Source organism: Lissotriton helveticus, chromosome 7 (genome assembly GCF_964261635.1).
Source record: "Lissotriton helveticus chromosome 7, aLisHel1.1, whole genome shotgun sequence".
Lineage (NCBI taxonomy): Eukaryota > Metazoa > Chordata > Amphibia > Caudata > Salamandridae > Lissotriton > Lissotriton helveticus.
In genome coordinates, this window is record NC_136068.1 from 1,395,722,569 (window position 1) to 1,395,741,439 (window position 18,871).

At 41.6% G+C, this 18,871-nt stretch overlaps 1 long non-coding RNA gene across 1 annotated transcript in view; it reads right to left on the reverse strand.

Annotated features, from left to right (window-relative positions):
* Positions 1 to 18,871, reverse strand: part of LOC144770312 (uncharacterized) — a 470,316-nt gene that overhangs the window by 25,348 nt on the left and 426,097 nt on the right. The gene's annotated exons all lie outside the window — the stretch shown is intronic.

The window sequence follows — 18,871 nt, forward strand, 5'->3', positions numbered from 1 at the left end:
CGCTTCGTTCTAATACTGCTCATCTGCTTCATATACCCAGAACAAGGAAAGTTAACTGGGGAGACAGATGTTTTACCATCGCAGCTGCAAAATTATGGAATTCCCTGCCTCTAAGCATAAAATCCAGTCCCACGTTGATTATTTTTAGAAAGCAACTAAAGACATGGTTGTTTTCTCAATGACTTGATCATCTGTAAATTACATAAAATATTGCTTTAGAGTTCTACATTACTGGTATTAGACCTAGTTCTCAGCGCCGAGACACCTACGGGTAATTGCACCGCTTTAAAAATCGCATAAATAAATAAATAAATAAATAAATTGAAGCCAAGTCCATAATAAAGAGTTTCAACTATCATGAAAATCATTTGCATACATTACAACATATTGTTTCATTACATTAAGTTGCAGTCAAATGGTGCTGTAAGGGCCAGACGTATGAAGGGTTTGTGCACCGGCAGCATGAACCAAAGCAGCACAAGCTCTTGCAAGGGTATTTACTTTCCAGCATAAGAGTTCTTTTGTGCCCGTGCCTCAGTGCAGATAGGACTTTGTGCTGCTTTGAATCAAGGGGATGTTACCTGGGTGTAACCTGGACAGATCAGCACCAGCACTCATAGTTTTTGACACAATGCCTGATCTACTAGGAGAGCCAAACCAGGTTTTGCACCAAAATATAATGCCTCCCTAAAGTAGGTGATACTAAGAAGAAATGTTTTCACTTCTCCAAGCATTCCATGCATTACATGTGTGTTGCACTGTGCACCACACAATGTGTGGGAAGTTTAAGATTGTATCCAAGCACAGCATTTTGTACTAAAAGCGTATGATTCCAGTAAAAATCCTACGCAAGACAGAACACACAAACACCTCTTCATGGCATCTTGTTTGTGCACCAGTGAAGGGATAGTAAGCAGCAGGACATTTTTAATTCTTTCTTCCAATTATGCAATACTGTGCAGCAGCTTGCTGCACTGAGCAAAAAGAAAAAAAAAATCTGCTTCTTATTGCTTCATATATTTTATCAATGGTACAATCAACTAAATGTTTTGCCCAAGCAAACAGTAGCTCAGAGACACTGCCTGGTTCACACCCCAGAAGCTGTCGGACAAAATTTCCTTTTGCTAATCTGTTACCATCTCCTTTGAGAAGTCAGTAACATTTCAATGGATTGCAACAACAGTTGAGGCCACACACTACTTACACATGTCATTGGGATTTGTAATTAGGATTGGATGTTCCTGTTATCCACCCTCCTAAATTTTATTCAGAATGAGTTGCAAAACTCATTTTGTTTGAAAGGCTTTTCTGAATCACAACAAGGGGTTAATAAATAGTAAAATCCCAGTTTAAAAAATGTAAATCTTGTTATTTTGCGAATCCCAGAGTTTTCAACTGCAAAATGCATTAGCTCATCACACTCACAGTTTCTAAACGTTGTGTAAGAAACTTCACCCCACCCGACCTACCACTTAAACATTAACGGTCGGTGGTGGGAATAGCTGCCGGGCGGTGACGTGGGGAAGGGTCGGGGTAGTAATCTAGCATCTAAAACGGTTACATAATCCTCTGATTCATTGAGGTTTTAAGGGTTGGGGCTGAAGCACACCAGAAGTATGTAGGAATTGCAGCACACCTCCTACAGAGCCTTCAGACCATATAGAACGTAAGACCCAGACTCATCCTCAACCTTTTTCTGTTGAACCCACATCACACTCCCCCTCAGGCAACTCCACTGGTTCTGGGTACAGAAGAGATGCAAATTCCAGTACCTGCATACATTAATCATCGCTTCACCTTCACCTTCCACCTACCATTAAGAATTCTACTCTATGCCTCCCTTTCACTTGCCCACACACGCCCACACTCCCCGCATCTACTGAAGCAGAAGTGGAGGATGCTCCCTCTCCCACATCGTAGGAAAGACCTGGAACAGCCTCCCCATGCACACCCGGACCATCGCCTTACTTTTGGAATTCTGAATGTTCCTAAAGACCTGGCTGTTCAAATAAGCCTCCGGGACCTGCACGCGCCTGGATACCCTGTTGGGTGATTAACTGCACTTAATAAATCCTAATTGGTTGATTGAATTATCATACTTTTTGTGACCCTTTTATGATCCTAGTGGAGAAAAGAGAAGCATCTTTATTGCTGAGTGTGTGCAGTCAAACACCCCTATAGCAAGGGGGTGAGCAAAGAAATTCTCATCAACCTCTTTGGATAACTGACTTCCTGTTGCAAAGAAGGCGAAAAAGTGTGCCACCTGGGGCTTAAGATATCTCTAACCTACCACATTACTTTAAAGATGGATGACTGAGACATCTCGTGACTTTCCGTACAGGGATCCTGTCAGTTGCAACTTGAGTGGTGGTTCTACTACTCAATTACTCAGCGAAGAGAGGTTATTACTTCTATTAATTATTAGTGAAAATCACAAGTTTTTCGTACAAAGATTTACACTTTTACAAATATCATATCATATCACAGCCTTCATTTTAGTTAAAAACAACTTTCAAAGAAGCTGCTGTTGTGCAAAATATGGCAGTGAAGCTTAACCTCTCAATTTATGTGCACTTGGGCTATGGCTGCAGTTAGTGCTATGTAGATTTGCATACATCATTTAATAGGACCAGAGTCCGCAGAGTATTCATATTGCTGAGCGAACTCAGTAGCTTTATAATGTTTATTTGGTGTATATTCCATTAGGGGGTTGAGTAGTCCCCATTTACTTCAGTAAACATTTGCAAAATTAGGATCACCTTATATATATTCACTGTGAGTGAGGAGGGATCCATTAGGGTCACAGACCTAGCTGCGCCAACAGAAGCAATTGTCCTCACTTAGAAATGCTGACATCCTCAGTAAGATTACATATTGAAGGAAAGATGTGGTGAATACGGAGAGCTCAAGAGGAAGTGAAAGATATATTCTAGCATGCTACCTAACCATCGACGAAATAAATGCACCTTTCAGCACAGGAACGTTTTTGAAAACATTTTGCTCAAAAGTCAGTATAAAATGGATTTGCACTTACATCCTTTTAAAGGTGAAGCAGATCAGTGAGGAAGGGTTCATTGGGTTTTATCCTTATGTTTTTCAGTGCTTAAGTCACATCATGAGATTATACAGCACTTAGCAGGAGTGCTGCTGATGGATTCAAATGCTGCACTTGCATTACTTTAAAATTAGATTGTAAAACATTTAACTCTCTGGGAGCCGCAGTAATATAGGCAAGCAAGCATAATCTGTTAATAGAAGGAGGGTGTCTGTTGGATTCTTTTTGGGTGATCCGTCTGTTTGTCTATCTATCCATCTATCTACCTGACAAAGCTTGTGCCTTTCGCTATCAATCCATCAACCAATGCTAAGTTTGTCCATCTTTCTTCCTTTGTGTCTATCACTCTTCCTCTGTTGGTCTATGGCGTTATCTAATGATCTGTTTTTCTAGTCTATTGTGATAAATAATTCAAGTTTTTACCTCTGTTTATGAACATAGTTGTGTATGCATGGCTTGGAAAGACTATCTTGCAATCTGTCAGCCTGTTTTTTCTGTCCTAAAGTCTAGCCGTGCCTGTCTGGCTATTATTCTATCATGTTCCCAGTCTGCTTCTCTACAAGATCTCTATTCCCACCAGGAGCGCGCGGCTCAAAGCTGCACAAAAGAATGGCTGCCCCTGAGTGTGCTCGAGTGTGATTGTGTTGATTAGTGAAGGTGTTTGTCGGGACAGAAAAATGTGAAGCTGTAGCCCGGAGGTGGGTGCAAAGGAATTATGAAATACTGAACACAGGCAATCCTAAGGCTCTCGTTAGTTTTAGGACCGACTGACCCATGCTCAACTGATGTTCATATGCCAGTGTGAGTTTGGGTTTCAGCAGATGTTTCCCTGACAAGCTTATTTCTAATCGGTGCACCTGCAACAGCTGTCTGCTTCCAATTCTGCACATTGTCTTGAGTGGACTGAGTTACTTACTTTTTATCTATTTGCACCTTTTTCAATTAACTTGTCTGTGGTATGGTTAAAAGTAACAAATGTATTGGCTCCACCAAGCAGACAAACTAAAGGTCAAACAATGCCATCTTAGCAGCAGCACATTGAACTTATAAGGATCATGGTGGATTATTTAATTTTGTGTGACATATTTACTGTGTCTTAACAGACACTTCTACTAAATAGTAGTTTCACTCCAGCATTTGTTGCTTAATTGAAATTCTTTACCTCAGTTTAGATCGATGGCATTTAGTCCTTTTTTTCTCATTTTGTTTTTTTCTCAGTTCTATAAATTAGATTTTTCCTGAATGTTTAATGCAACATTCTGATGCAGTTATTGGCATTTTAGAGTTTGGTTGAAATATATTATATGTTTATATGTTTTTTAAAACCGAAAGTAAAACTTCATGTAAATAAATAATAACTATGACATTTGACTATTGATTGAAGGGGGTGAGAACCTACCTCAAATAATGATTCCAAACCCTGTCATGGAGAACCACTGAAGCAGTGGTTCCCAAACTTGACTCCTGAGGACCCCCATTGACTCACCGCTGGAAGCCGGGGACCCCCAGCAATTTGTAAAATTTAATTTTCAAACATTAAAAGAGTAATTTGAAAAAATAAACATGTGCACACAAAACAAATACTCAAATTACTAAGGATTTTAGTATTTTATATTGAAAGAGTTTGCAAAAAACCGAACATTTTAATGGGAAGGTTGGTGCTGAATCTCCATGATAACATTTTAAATGGTTAGTTTTATTTCACAGTACAAGGCTCCTGCTCCTGCCAGGGCCAGAATGGAAACCCAAAGCAGCCCAGGCAAATATTTTCAGACCAGTCCCCATACAGAACACACCAAGTGCAGTGACTGAGCCTGACTACTACAAAGGGGGCTTCCGGAGGCTCTCCTCCCCCAAGAAAATGTAGGATACAATTGTGTATTCTACAACACTTTTAGCAATATATATCGAATTGTATTAGCTTTTAGAGAATAGTAAATGATGATCTTACTATGCACCAGGACACAACAATCTTTGTTGGGGTTCTTCTATGATTTCCATATTATCACCCTTCAACAGTGCCTCTCTTTTCTCCATAGCACACCTGTCATATGTATTTCATTTGTTTTATAGCATCTCTCATAACATTGTAGGATGTCAGCACTTTACATCACACACATATAGAGACAATGAATCATACTTGTAAATCAGTGTAGAGAAAATGTTACATAAGGTAAAGGGGACTACAAGGTGTAGGATTCACATGTCATTCATACTGGTAGGCATTTTTAAAGAGTGCTTGGCCTGGAAAAGCACAAACTCAGGATTCAGACCATAACACAGTGGTTAGCATTGACTAACAATAAAAATGTATTTCCACCCAAATAAACTCCTTTAACAGCATCAGGATAATGAAAGATTGGAAAAAACATAAGTGTACCATGCAGCGTGTAAACAGCTCTTTGATGACCGTTTATAGGTCACTGTGCTAGATTGATTGTCTCTCATGAGCTGCAGAGTAACAAAAGAATCTCTGTGACAAAAGCAGTAACCCATTGAGCTATGCATATATATTAATGTTTTTTAAAATGCATGGTACACATTCTTTGCTTGAGGTTTTTTCGTGTGTGGAAATTGCTGAGAGGCTTTTGTGGGTGGCTATAAGGTGACCTATTACTCCCCTGATTACAGCGCACTAAGTGGGAGACGCGAAGCGCATACCTGGCCTGGTGAGAAACGCTCCAACATCTTTGGCGACTGCAAGTCCCAGGACTCTTTGCCGGCCCACACCTGGACCTGGTTCCTGCTATGCCCACAGCCCCAGGCGCTATATAGAACCTCACCGCACCCGCTTCGCGGGTGCCGCAGTGCTTGAGGTTTTTTTTGTGTGTGGAAATCGCTGAGAGGCTTTTGTGGGTAGCTATGAGGTGACCTATTACTCCCCTGATTACAGCGCACTAAGTGGGAGACGCGAAGCGCATACCTGGCCTGGTGAGAAATGCTCCAACATCTTTGGCGGACTGCAAGTCCCAGGACTCTTTGCCGGCCCACACCTGGACCTGGTTCCTGCTACGCCCACAGCCCCAAACGCTATTTGTATTCGTTACTTACCCCGCGGTGCGGGAGCGTCCCGGGAGAAGCCCGGGACAAGGGCGGGACCGTTTGTGGCCGTTAGGGGCCGTTAGAGGCCGGGTCGGCCTAACCCTCTTGGTCTTGGTTTTTAATGTTTCTTCAAGCAATCATTGTATTAAGGATTTAATTAGTGTCTTAATAGGAGTCTCTTTTATAAGAGCTCATTTCTCTTTATATTTTAGTGTTGATTTCCCTGATGTATGGTGATATTATTGTATTGTTTCTGATATTAATTCATAATCTTTTGTATATTACACTGCTAAATAATGGGGAAGAATATTCCTGTACAATCCGCCCCTGTTACGAAACAAAGGGTAGTTTTAAATCCTCCACTTCCCAGTTTGACAGCAATTGATCATACGCTCCAGAAACCTATAGGGGTGGTCGCCTCTGCTATTGAAAGCACAGAAAGGCGCCTTTTGCTCCCTGCTGCTACCCTTCCCCCTTTGCCTGCTACAAATATATCGATGTTTACAATTAACTCTCAGGACTCGATATTGGCCCCATCCTTTGCTGCCCTGCCAGAGGCTCACCCCATTCCATTAACTCACGATATTGCTCCTATGATGGTTAATGTATCTTCTGAACCCTTGCCCTCTTTAACTAGGTTATCGCTGACACCCACAATTTTTCCAAGTGACGTAATTTCCGATCCTCCACTTTTGATTGAAGATCCTATAGAAAAGGTGGGGTGTGACCAGCTTCTAAGCCCAATTTCTGTCTCCGCTTCACTGTTAAGTGCAAACAGTGATAGTCCGCGTGTAACGACTAGAGGGCAGAAGGCAAGGCGCAAATCAAAACATATTAACAAGGAAGATATAATTGCAAAACATGTTAAAGGGAATGCTGGTGGCAACAAACAAAGAAAGGCTGTTGTAAAATCTAATGGAATAAAAGGGAATAAGGTTAATAACCAACCAGAAATCGTATTTCCATCAACTAGTGAAAGAGCTTGTTTTTGGGAAAGAATGGAGACCCTTTTAACAACGCTCCTAGAACCCATTAGCCTAAAGGTTATGAATATAGAAACAAGGATGACTTATTTGGAGGAAAAGCTCACTAGGAACCAGCAATCGATCCAGGATAAACTAACTCCCATAGCACCCCAACCAATTCTTACGGACCCAAATGGAAATTCCAATAATACCTTACGGGTCCCAGTAAATCAAACCCAATCCAAAAACTCCATGGTTAATGGACGATTGGAGTCCCAAAAACATAGGGGGGAAATTAGAACTAATGCATCTGGATTGTCTGCTCTAACTCAAGCAGTTATCGATGAAGTTCCTAGTTTAAATAGAAGAGTTGAGGACATAAGAGAGGCCAATACAATTTCAAGCCTCCCTATTTGAAATTTGTCTCCCGAAGCGACGCCATATACAGTGGTGTTAGCCAATGTGCCTCCTCTACCTCGTAATGTTTTTGAACATTGGTCGACCTTAAGGAATAAATCCCTCTATTTTCTATCTACTAAACTTGGGTTCAATAATTTGTTGTTTTCTGAAGTTAAGATGGTCAGAAGAGTGAGCTGGTTGGACACATTAAATAAATCATTGAGCGGGGACTGTGTAATTCTGACATTTCGGTCTCCACCATTCGTTCGTAAACTAATTGGGAGGGGTTGCTCTGGGTCAATTGACCCCGATTTTGTTAACATTCGCCCCCCTCGGTTTTTTCTACTGCCCACCTCGACCAATTAGGCGTTTAGCCCCCCCCTGTCCATCATTAGACCAGGATGGACTGTTGGTTGGAAGATACGGTATCCCAATATCTAATCCTTTTGACATTCTTAGTGGACTAGAAAACAACGACTGACTGCAGGTACACATCACCACACAAAATCTTTTAGGTGTAAAAACAGACTCCACCCCCACTGTTAGTAATGAGGAAAGTGTAAAGGCAGACGGGGGGAAAGTTTCTAATAAAGCCCCCAATATGCTAGGGATTATGGGTCATACAGGGAGTTCAGAGATCCAAGATGAAGGATTAGAGGTTGGAATTGAGCAGAGGATTATTCCTCCATCAGTTGGCTCTACTTCTGCTGTCCCTGTTACTTCCCCGTTGGATTCATTGCTATGCAAAATTTCCTCGTGGAATATTGCTGGCATTAGATCTAAAATTGCCAACCCAGTCTGGGGTGACTATATTCAGACCCAAGATGTGCTCTGCCTCCAAGAAACATGGAGTCGGGATCCGGTCCATTTAATCGGTTTTAGGATGTTCCATACTCTAGCTGTTGACGCCCTACATGGAAGAGCGAAGGGTGGATTGAGCATATATTTGTCAAACAAACAGAATTTAATAAGAGTAACAGAGCCTGTTATAGATACTTACTTTCAACTTTTGATACTGATCATGGCTTTTGATACTCCGATTGCGCTTCTTAATTTATATAATAATATTCCCATAGGTGATGTATCTATTGTTCTAAGTAAATTGGCCAAAGCCTTGTCTTTGCAGGATAAAATCTTCAGACATGATTTGATGATACTTTTGTTTGGGGATTTTAATTGCACTTTGTGTAGTATGTCGGAGGATAATAGGTGCGGAATGATATGGGAAGACGGCTTGTCCCACTCGCACTTTAATCATTCCTTCCAGGGGGAACAATTTAACGATTTACTTGCTAAATTTGATCTGGGATTTGCAAATGAAGTTTGTACTTTACCATCCTCCCTACCCCCCACATTCAATGTAAGGGGTTGTGCTTCTACTATCGATTATGCTATTGTATCAAATAAGTATGATAATAGAATGTATTCCTTTAAGGTCTCGGATCTTGCTTTAAGCGACCATTTCCCGCTCTGTGTGGCCATTCTACTTCCTAAAACGTCCACTTTAAAAAATAATAAAGAAAGGGACAGCGCGGACAAAAATCTATCTATTGGTAGTATAAATGGTTACTCGCTAAAATGGGCTATGGTGGACCAGTCGGAAATACTCAAAATAGTGGTTGGTAAATGCACATCTGAGCTAGCGATCTGTTTAGGGGAAGATTCTATTCCTGAAATGCTCCTTGCATCCTTCCTGACTATTTCTAATGAAATTAGGACCTCCCTTCTGAGACAGATTAAAAACAGTAATCAAAGTTGGTTTGACTCTAGTTGTACAGAGCTTATGCACTTCTAAAGAAGGAATCTCATAAGAAACCCAGGTGTGCTGAGGAAGTTAGTAGACTCAGGAAAGAGTACAAAATAGCTATAAGAGATAGAAAGAAATCGCTGAAAATAGAAGCTTGGGAAGCCTTGCACCTAGCGTCCAGTAGGAATGACAGTGCGGACTTCTGGAAGCTCATTAGAACACCCTTTCTTAAGGAAGAGGCTGGACCTAGGCTGGAAATGGCAATTCCTGAATCGGACTGGATTAGGCACTTCTCTAAAGTGTATGAGGGTGAGGGACGGGTGAGTTCTCAGTCCTCCTTATTTCATACCCCGCCTCAAGAAATTTGTTGTTCACTCTGGAGGAAGTTGAAAAAGCTTTGCATGTAAGCCAGGGTGGAAAGGCCTCTGGCCCGGACGGTGTTCCCATAGACATTTTTAAGGTTACCCCCTGTCTGTGGGGCCTCCTCCTGGTCCAGGTGCTTAATGCTAGCTGTATTTCGGAATTTCTGCCTTCATGGGTGGAGTCTGTAATAGTTCCCATCTATAAAAAGGGGGATAGACATGACCCGGGTTGTTATAGAGCCATCTCCCTTTTAGATTCTTTTACAAAAATAGTGGGTCGGATAGTTTTGGATCGACTCTTGGTTTGGGCTAGAGAAAACTCTATTTTATCTGATCTACAGTATGGCTTCCGTTCTTGTTTGGGCACAGTGGAACAGGGTATAAATCTTTTAATGCTGATCGGGAAGTACACAAGGGCCAAGAAAGGGAACTTGTTCCTGGCCTTTGTTGACCTCACAGCCGCATTTGACTGTGTGATTCATTCCAAATTGTGGATATTGCTGGGACAACTTGGGGTTGAAGAAAACTTAATTTATTATCTTAAACGTTTTTATAGTGACGCATCAGCCCATGTTCGCTATGGCCTGAAGGGGGAACGAAATAGCAAAAAAGGTACAAAGTTCCCCGGGGGAAAGATAAAAAGTATGTGTGTTAGAGAGGAGAGCATAGGCAGGGAAGAGGATGTTCCTTGTTGGAACTAGAAGACCTCACACACCCAGTCAGCTAGGTGTCATGCTTCATCATTGGTCTACTGCTCCTCTTCAGACTGGCGCTGCAATGTCCGACGGGCGCAAAAAGGCGCTCTTTGTTGGAGTTCTTTTGTTCCAGCCAATGGTTGAGTGCGTGTGAGGGGTCTGGTGAAGGTGTAGTCGCGAGGGAGTGGTGGTTTAAAAGAAGGTGGGTCAGTCCACAAGGATCTTTATTCACGTGGCTGACTCCCTTGGTTAAAAGGTGGGAGGGGAGATAGGGACTGTAAGGGGCACAGCAGACTACCTCGACCCTCTAATTAGGTCGACATGTTTCTTGCCCAACTGGCAATTCTTCAGGACCTCGAGTGCTCAGTACTACACAGTGATAAAAACAACAGAAAAAAGAGAAAGATTCAACCTCTCTGGGTCAGTAAGGGGGCAAGCCAGGAGGTCCTGCTCTAGCGGGGTGACCCAAGGAGTGTCCCTAGTGGGCCCCGCAGTCTGTTCCCGTGGGGATGCTCAATAAGTTATGATGCCTGTAGTGTGAGCAGCCAGGGTTCGAAAACCTACCCACACGCTAAGCGCTCCAACGGTAGCACGGAACAGCTGGTGAAGGGGGAACGCACTGATAAAATTCCAATCAGGAGTGGTGTCAGACAGGGCTGTGTCCTGGCCCCCTTCCTTTTTAACCTGTACATTAATGGATTGGAAAAAGACCTGTGCGATAATAGTTCAGATCGCCCATATGTAGCTGGCCGCCCAATCCCGGCACTTTTGTACGCTGACGATGCTGTGCTAATGTCACGTACTCAAGTGGGACTCCAGCGTATGGTGCACAGTTTTTTCCTCTTTATGAGTGAGTTGGGTTTATGAGTTAATACATCTAAAACTTTCACCATGCACTGCGGCAGGTACCATAAACCTAAGAGGGCCATTTTTATAGCTGGACAGAAGCTTGAATCCACTAAGCAATTTTCTTACCTGGGTATACTGTTTACTCAGAGTGAGTCTTGGTTGCAGGCAGTGATAGCGAAAAAACTTGCGTTGGTTCGCTCGACGGCTGCCCTCAAGACTTTCTCAAAGAAATTAGGTACCAGACCTCCTGTGGAGTTAATTAAGATCTATAAAGCATATATGGGGTATGGGGTTTTGTCGACCCTATGCCCATCCAGGTGGTGGAAAACTCCTTCCTAAAGTTTATCCTTGCAGTTCCTAAGAGCACTCCTAATTATAACTGTGATGCAGAATTGGGTCTTGCCTTTATATCCGATCTAATTGAGCTGGAGCCTGTGCTATTATGGCATAGGCTGTGGACAGAGTAAGAAACAAAGCTTAATAGAGATATTCTGACAGATATTCTAAAATTAGAAGGAGCCATGAGGATACCATGGCTGAGTTATGTATGTACATTTTTAACAGATATTGGAAAGTTGGATTATTTTCTAAATCCTCTTACTATCTCAGCCATTTCACGTAAAGAACTAAAGAAGGAAGGTCTGGCTTTCTTGGATTCTTTAAGAATTACATCAGAGGTTTCTAAACATACTGTCCTGCATCATCAAATGATCTTAACAACTTTTAATATTCAACCCTACTTGATCTATATGCCAGATAATTGCGATAGATTTTTATTATCTCGTTTTAGATTTGGAATTTTCACAGATTGGTTAGTTTTCCGAAAGTAAATAACTGGATGCACGAATTACCTCCCTGTCCCTGTGATGATGTTTCACCACAGAGCACTATACATGTTCTTCTTTTTTGTAAATTTTATGGCCTGATTAGACATAATGTTTTATTGCCGTTGTTGAGAGTGATGGGCCATCGGCAATGCCGTGTGGCTATGTTAAGCCTCCAATATCTGGATAACCATCTATGTGTTGCAACAATTATATTGTATCTGAAAAAGGTGATGCGTAGTAGGAAAAGTATGATTACATAATGCACTTTAATGATATATGATATTATGAATTCTGAAACTCTTGTTATTTATGTTTTTTCTTGTAGGCCATTGAGAGATTGTAAAATGAACTAATGAATCTTTTTAATGAAATGTTTTTTATGTACACTTTTATGATTGCTTTTTAACAATCGAATAAAGTTATATTTGATTTGATTTGATTGTCTCTTATGAGCTGCAGAGTAACAAAAGAATCTCTGTGACAAAATCAGTAACCTATTGAGCTATGCATATATATTAATGTTTTTTTAAAATGCATGGTACACATTCTTTGCAGCAGGCATATTAACCTTCTGTGATACATTAGATAATTCACACCTGCCACTGGACAAAACTCATCTCTCTTCAGCAGGTACATTAATCACGTGTTATCTTGACACTTTTATTGTTGCTTGAAAACTGCTAATTCTACAAGGAACTTTGCAGTGCTTTTAAAACTGCTGCCTGTGGACACCCTGGGAATGTGGCACGGACCCTTGGGGGTCCACGGACCCCAGTTTGAGAAGCACTGCACTAAAGCCACTAAACAGTCCTGTACTCAGCCCTCTGGCAGGCTGGCAATTGGCAATCAGGCTTAACTTAGAGGCAATGTGCAAAGTATTTATGCAGTACTCAAACAGTCAAACAGTAGTAAAATGAAAACACAACACTAGAAAAATCTCAAACCCATTTAGAAAAATAGAGAATATTTTAATAAATAAAATGACATTGAAACAACAATAAAATCAATAAGTAGAACCAGAGATATTCATTTTTAAAGAGTTATAAACAGCCCCATAAAGCACAAAACGCCAACCTCAGATACCTGCAGTATATTGAATAATTGGTCACAGTAGCAACATTTTTTGAGAATGAGAAACATAAAGAAGAGTGTTCACAATACCAATGTGACTTAGTCTGCAGTGAATGCAATTTATTTTCAAAGCAAATATTCACTTCTGTATCGGCAACGCAGTTGCTCCTTCATAAAGCAACAATTTAAATATTTGAAAAAATATTTTAAATATTTGAAAAATGTTGCTACTGTGACCAATTTTTCAACATACGCAATTCTGGTAGCATTTCAGGTAACCCATTTGATACATAACCTCAGATATCTCATTACACTAGACTGGGTCAAAGGTATGGTTAACCGCAACGGATCACCAGTTGGATACAGTGATCAGGTTCAATTCTGGTGGAAAGTTCACCTTCTGATTTAGAGAGTTTTCTAGGGAAAAAGTGGTTGCCGACTGGTCATCGATGCAAGCTGGATCTAAGGAATGCTTCGACGAAAGGAAATTGTTGTGCGTTTTTTTTAGAGTCGATCTGTGCCTGCTCATCATTGGGGCAAGTGAAACTGTTGAAGGTTGCTGGAGTCAAATGGGTGCTTCTGAGCATTAGTCTGGTGAAGGCATCTATCGGGTGCTGAATCCAGTGAAGCCATGGATAAAAGTTGTCAGCATAGATGCTCGGCACTGAATCTAGTGAAGTTTGCAGTTAGGCAGGGAGGAGTACCCTCTGACCACAACCAAGGGTCGAGGACCTAGGGCACGGTGCTTGGAAGGTCAGGACCCACTCCCACAGAGGCCAGCAGAGGGGAACAGTTCAGGTTCAGTCGGCACTGGTCAGATGGAAAGCATCCTTTGAAGCTTATAACTGGGCTGGGTACAGCTCCCCATGCCTCCCTGTCAAGAATTCTCCTTCCCCGACTCATTGTTTGGGGAACATGGCGGCCCCTAATCTGTAACACTCGCGCGCTCTCCTACCTGGCTGATGGGCAAGCGTAGCTAGAGCAGTTGTTTGTGTCTGAAAGTTGCGGGAAACAGGTTCCGAGGATTCTAGGGGCGTCCTTTCATCGAAGTTTGTGGCGCTTTTGGAGTGTTTTTGAGCGGCTTGCTCTGGGCGTTTTCTCTCCGTGGACAGCTCCAATCACGTAGTAAACTGATACAGCGACGCTGGGAGGCATCTGGACGGAGGCAGCTGCGCGGCTCAGAAAGAACCGTCGCGCGGCAGCGAGAGTCGTGCACCCGCCTAGGGGGGTTACTGGCACAGGGTTACCTCGCAAGATTCAGGCGTTAAAAGCAAACCCATTTGGAAAAGCTAATAAAGGGCACTCTGCATCAACTGCCAGTATAAGGGCACAGGATGCCGAGAATGCGAGAGGGGTGTCTACATCGATGACCCCGGTTAGGAGGCAAGAACGGGAAGCTTTGGAGGAGGGCAACTAATATACAAGCTAAGCCAGAACCACGAAAATCTGGTAACGCCACACTGCAAAAGCAGGAATTGGTCAAGAATATGGATTCATCTGCGACTATAAGCTCGCAGAGTATCTTATTTTACAAATCCCTACAAAAAATTGTTTCTAGCCATTAGCGGATTTGGAAAATGCTTCCGATTAAGGTTCGGATAGCGTAAATCTCACGATTGTTCAGAGCCAAACTTCTTTACAATCTCCCTCAGTACATCCAGACAGGACAGTGGAATCAGGATCATTGCTGATACAGCCGAATCCACAAGATTTGGAGAAGCTAATGACGACAGTGTTATCTGAGATAAGACAGAGGTTTGTCACGTCTGAAAATAATCAGCAAAAAATTCAGGGGTAGTGTGAGTCAATGGAAGAGAAGATAATTGGCTTAGTGGAACGAGTGGGTGCTATGGAACATGTAAATGTAAATGTAAATGTAGTATACTTGTAAAGCGCACAGCTGCCCCAGCAACGGGGCGTCCCGGCGCTGTATAACTCTGGGGAACCCGTCCTGGATTTCCCTGTGGGATGGTCCCTGCTGGGAGTCCCCAAGGTGGAGCCAGGCATCCCCGGAATTGGTGGGGCCGTTGTGGAGATTAGGCAAGCTAATGCCCAGAGTTGCCGAGTGTGATCCCTGATTAGAGTAAGCACCGAAGCGAGAATTATCGAGTCCGCTGACCAAGGTCCACGACCCTGCCGCGTCGGGAATCGAACCCTGGTCCCGGGACGACTTCTGCTCTCGGGTCTGCTGCCTCTAACCAGTGAGCCACACTACTCCACTGTGTATGGGCAGCTTGCAGTGAAGGTGGTGGGAAACGAGCTGGAAATTACGAAATTAAAAAAGAACAAGCAAGAATTAAAAGACAAGATAGAAGCCCTCGAAAACAACACGAGGCGCAATAACCTCAGAATCTCAAACGTCCCAGAGGGCTTGGAAGGGGGAGATATGAAGTATTTTATAGTTACTCTTATACTGGAGCAGAATAGGGACCTTGATCAAGTTTCACTGGAGGAAGACATACAGAGAGTACGCAGAGACACCGTTGTTGAACGCACCAGCAGAAAGACAGCCAGAAGGATTTTGGTAACTTTAGAACATATACACTGAAGGAGAGGATTCTTTCAGGAGCATTAAAAGCAGGTTCCTATAAGAAGAACGACTGGTCATTTCGTATAAGGTCCGACATATCCCGTACTACGCTGGACCGGCATGGGGAGCTCGACAAATTTATTCAGGAACTCACATCTCGGAGCCACAGAAAATATCAGATTTTGACAATCATTAAGAGTTATGTTGAACAATAAGATGCACAATTTCCGAGACCCAAATGATGTGAGAACCTTTATAGATCAGATCAGAGGACAACCACAATAAAAAGGGTATCTATAAGTCCATCAAAATGTAGGAGAGCTCAAATAGAGGTGTACTATTATACCTCAAAAAATGTGTGAGGGTTCCCCAGGGAGGGAGGGGTGGGTCACAGGTAACAACTGAAAATGTAAAAAAAAAAAAAAAGCAAAAAAATAATTTTCACATATGATGGGGGAGCATGGGGGAAAAAAAAAAAAAGTCCTCAATTGTTACAGCTTTTCTTCTGTTCTTTCGAGCTACTTGGAAAAACGCAGGAGTATTATTTACTGGAATGGCAGTTTTAACTAAATCTAGTTGTCTGACAATTATGACATGGAATGTAAATGGTCTAAGAGTCCCATCAAGAAGACAAACATTTTTAGAGTATTTGAAGCTGTGTGACTCGGACATTATATTCATTCAAGAGTCACATCTTGTAAAAGAGGAATGGCTAGAAATCTTAAAACGTCAGGCATGGATAGATTATTGTATATGTACCTCTCAAACAGTTACAATAAAAGGAGTTGCAATCTTGGTTAAAAAAGCCTGTCAAAGCATATTAGGAAAAACCCAGGTGGACCTTTAGGTAGATGGGTAATAGCAAAGGTTAAGGTTCAGGGCGTTTGGCTTGCATTGGTAGGCTACTATGGCCCAAATTTGGATGAACCAGCTCCCCTAAAAACACTATTTGTACGTTTAATTGAGGTGAATGAACCCGTTATTTTGGGAGGAGATTTTTATATTCCCTTGAATGTAGTACAGGACACAACATCTAAAAGGGCGGCATTAGCAGTACCAAAACTGAGAGCAACCGTAAAACAATTAATCCAAGACTTAGGACTCATGGATATTTGGTCTATAAGGAGTTTTAAGGCGGGGTCAGAAGCAGGAAAATATACATTTCATAATAAAACACATGGCCATAGGTCCAGTAATGATTTCTTTTTAGTGTCAGCTTCGATTAGCGAGCATTTATCTGATCATTTGGCAGTTTCATTGCAATTTGAGTCAAGGAATTAAGCAGTTGAAAGACATTTGACTTTAAATCGATCTCTACTTTCAGATATTTAAACATTACAAAAACTGAAACACATTACAAACAAATTTATTCTTTTTAACTTGAAAACTGCCCCTTTAGATAAGGTATGGGATGCGTAAAAAGCGTACATTAGAGGGACACTAGTCGGCATCAATGCATACCATAAGAAAAAGGATAAGGTAGAATTTCAGGCATTAGAAGAGGCAATTAAGAAGGCACAGGGAAATTTAGGATCTACTGAAAACTTAACTACAGAATCGGAGTTAACAAAAGCAAAGAATAATTTAGCTGATTATTTGGAGATCAAAGTAACACAAAAATGGGAAGCAAGCAAACTTGCAAACTACGAGTATGGGGAAGGTTGCGGCAAACTTCTAGCGAGTAAGATAAGAGCAGACCAAGTCAGGAATATAATAAGAGAAGTAAAATGCCGAGATACCAGAAATAGAATCACTGAAGATGGGGAGATAAAGCAGGCATTTGTAACATTATTTCAGGATCTTTTTACAGAGGATTTAAATCCAGGTAGGGGTCAAATAGCAGCTTTCTTTCAAGATATAAACCTCCTGTGCCTTAGCAACAAACTTAGAGAGGAATTATCGACTTCATTCGCAATTGAAGAAATTTATAAGGTTATTAAAAGCTTAAAGAAAGGTAAAGCCCTGGCCCTGGAGCCCTCCCCAACAAAATTTACTCTTATGAAAGAGGAACTTGCCCCTATTCTGCTTTACTTGTTTAATTCCATCTATATTGTAAAACAAGATCTCCTTGCGTCCTGGGATATGGCTACAATAATTATATTATTAAAACCTAACCAAGAACCAAAACTTTGGGAGTCATATAGGCCGATCTCCCTGCTCAACTCTGACTATAAAATATGCACACAAGTAATTACAAAGAGGTTGGAGAGGGTGGTCGGCCTATTGATTCACAATGATCAGAAGGGTTTTATTAAGGGTAGGCATGTGCATGATTTAACTCATCAACTAATAGGCACAATCGATTGGCCACCTCAAATGCCATGCCCCTAATGGTCATGACTTGTGACGCAGCCAAAGCGTTTGATAGGGTCAACTGTTTTTTTCTACAAGAAGTAATTCAAGGCTTTAATTTAGGCCATCAGTGTCTGGAAGCAATTAAATCATTGTACAAAAATCCTTTTGCTTGAGTCATAGTAAATGGCACTCTTTCATGCCAGGTTATAATAGGTAGGGGCATTAGGCAGGGGTGCCCCCTTTCACCTTTACTGTTTAATTTGTATATAGAGCCGCTCGCCATCAAACTAAGGGAGTGTAAGGATATTATTCCATTTTCCTGTAATGGATGAGTAAAGAAAATAGGCCTTCATGCAGATGACCTAATGATATTTACTGGACATCTTCAAGATTCAATAGTAGCAATTTGGGGACACTTTAAAAAGTTTCGGGGAGATATCGGGATATGCAGTTAATCCAGCAAAAACAGAGGTCATGCAATGGAATACGTACTATAGGTGTGACCAGATTCGACATAGTATTAGGTATCTGGGGATAGAGGTGGTTCAGAAGCTTGAATTACTACCGAAGGCAAATTTTGATAAAGTCACATCTAAGGTTAGGGCACAATTGCAAAAATGGGACTCTCTACCTCTATCCTTCTTAGGAAAGTCGAACCTGTTTAAAATTGCAATTTTACCCAAATATACATTTTTATTCAATTCAATTCCATTGGAGTTCAAAAAGGACTGGATAACTAAAATACAAGGTTTTTCTCTAGTTTTATTTGGGGCAAGAAAATACCCCGAATAGCTTGGTGAAAGCCAGGGGGAAAAAAGGAAAACGGAGGGGTCGCCAGCCCTGATCTTCTGCAATACCAGAGAGCTTTTCACTTAAAAATGTTCACGCAACCATTGGGTGACACTGCTGCTTTTACACCATTATTCCGGGCATTGACATAGGCTCCCAGCTCCAATTCCCGTTTTTTTCTCTTTAAATTTGGAGATCCGAAATGTAAAATAAAAGTGAAATTAAGAATTCTACAGGCAGCTTGT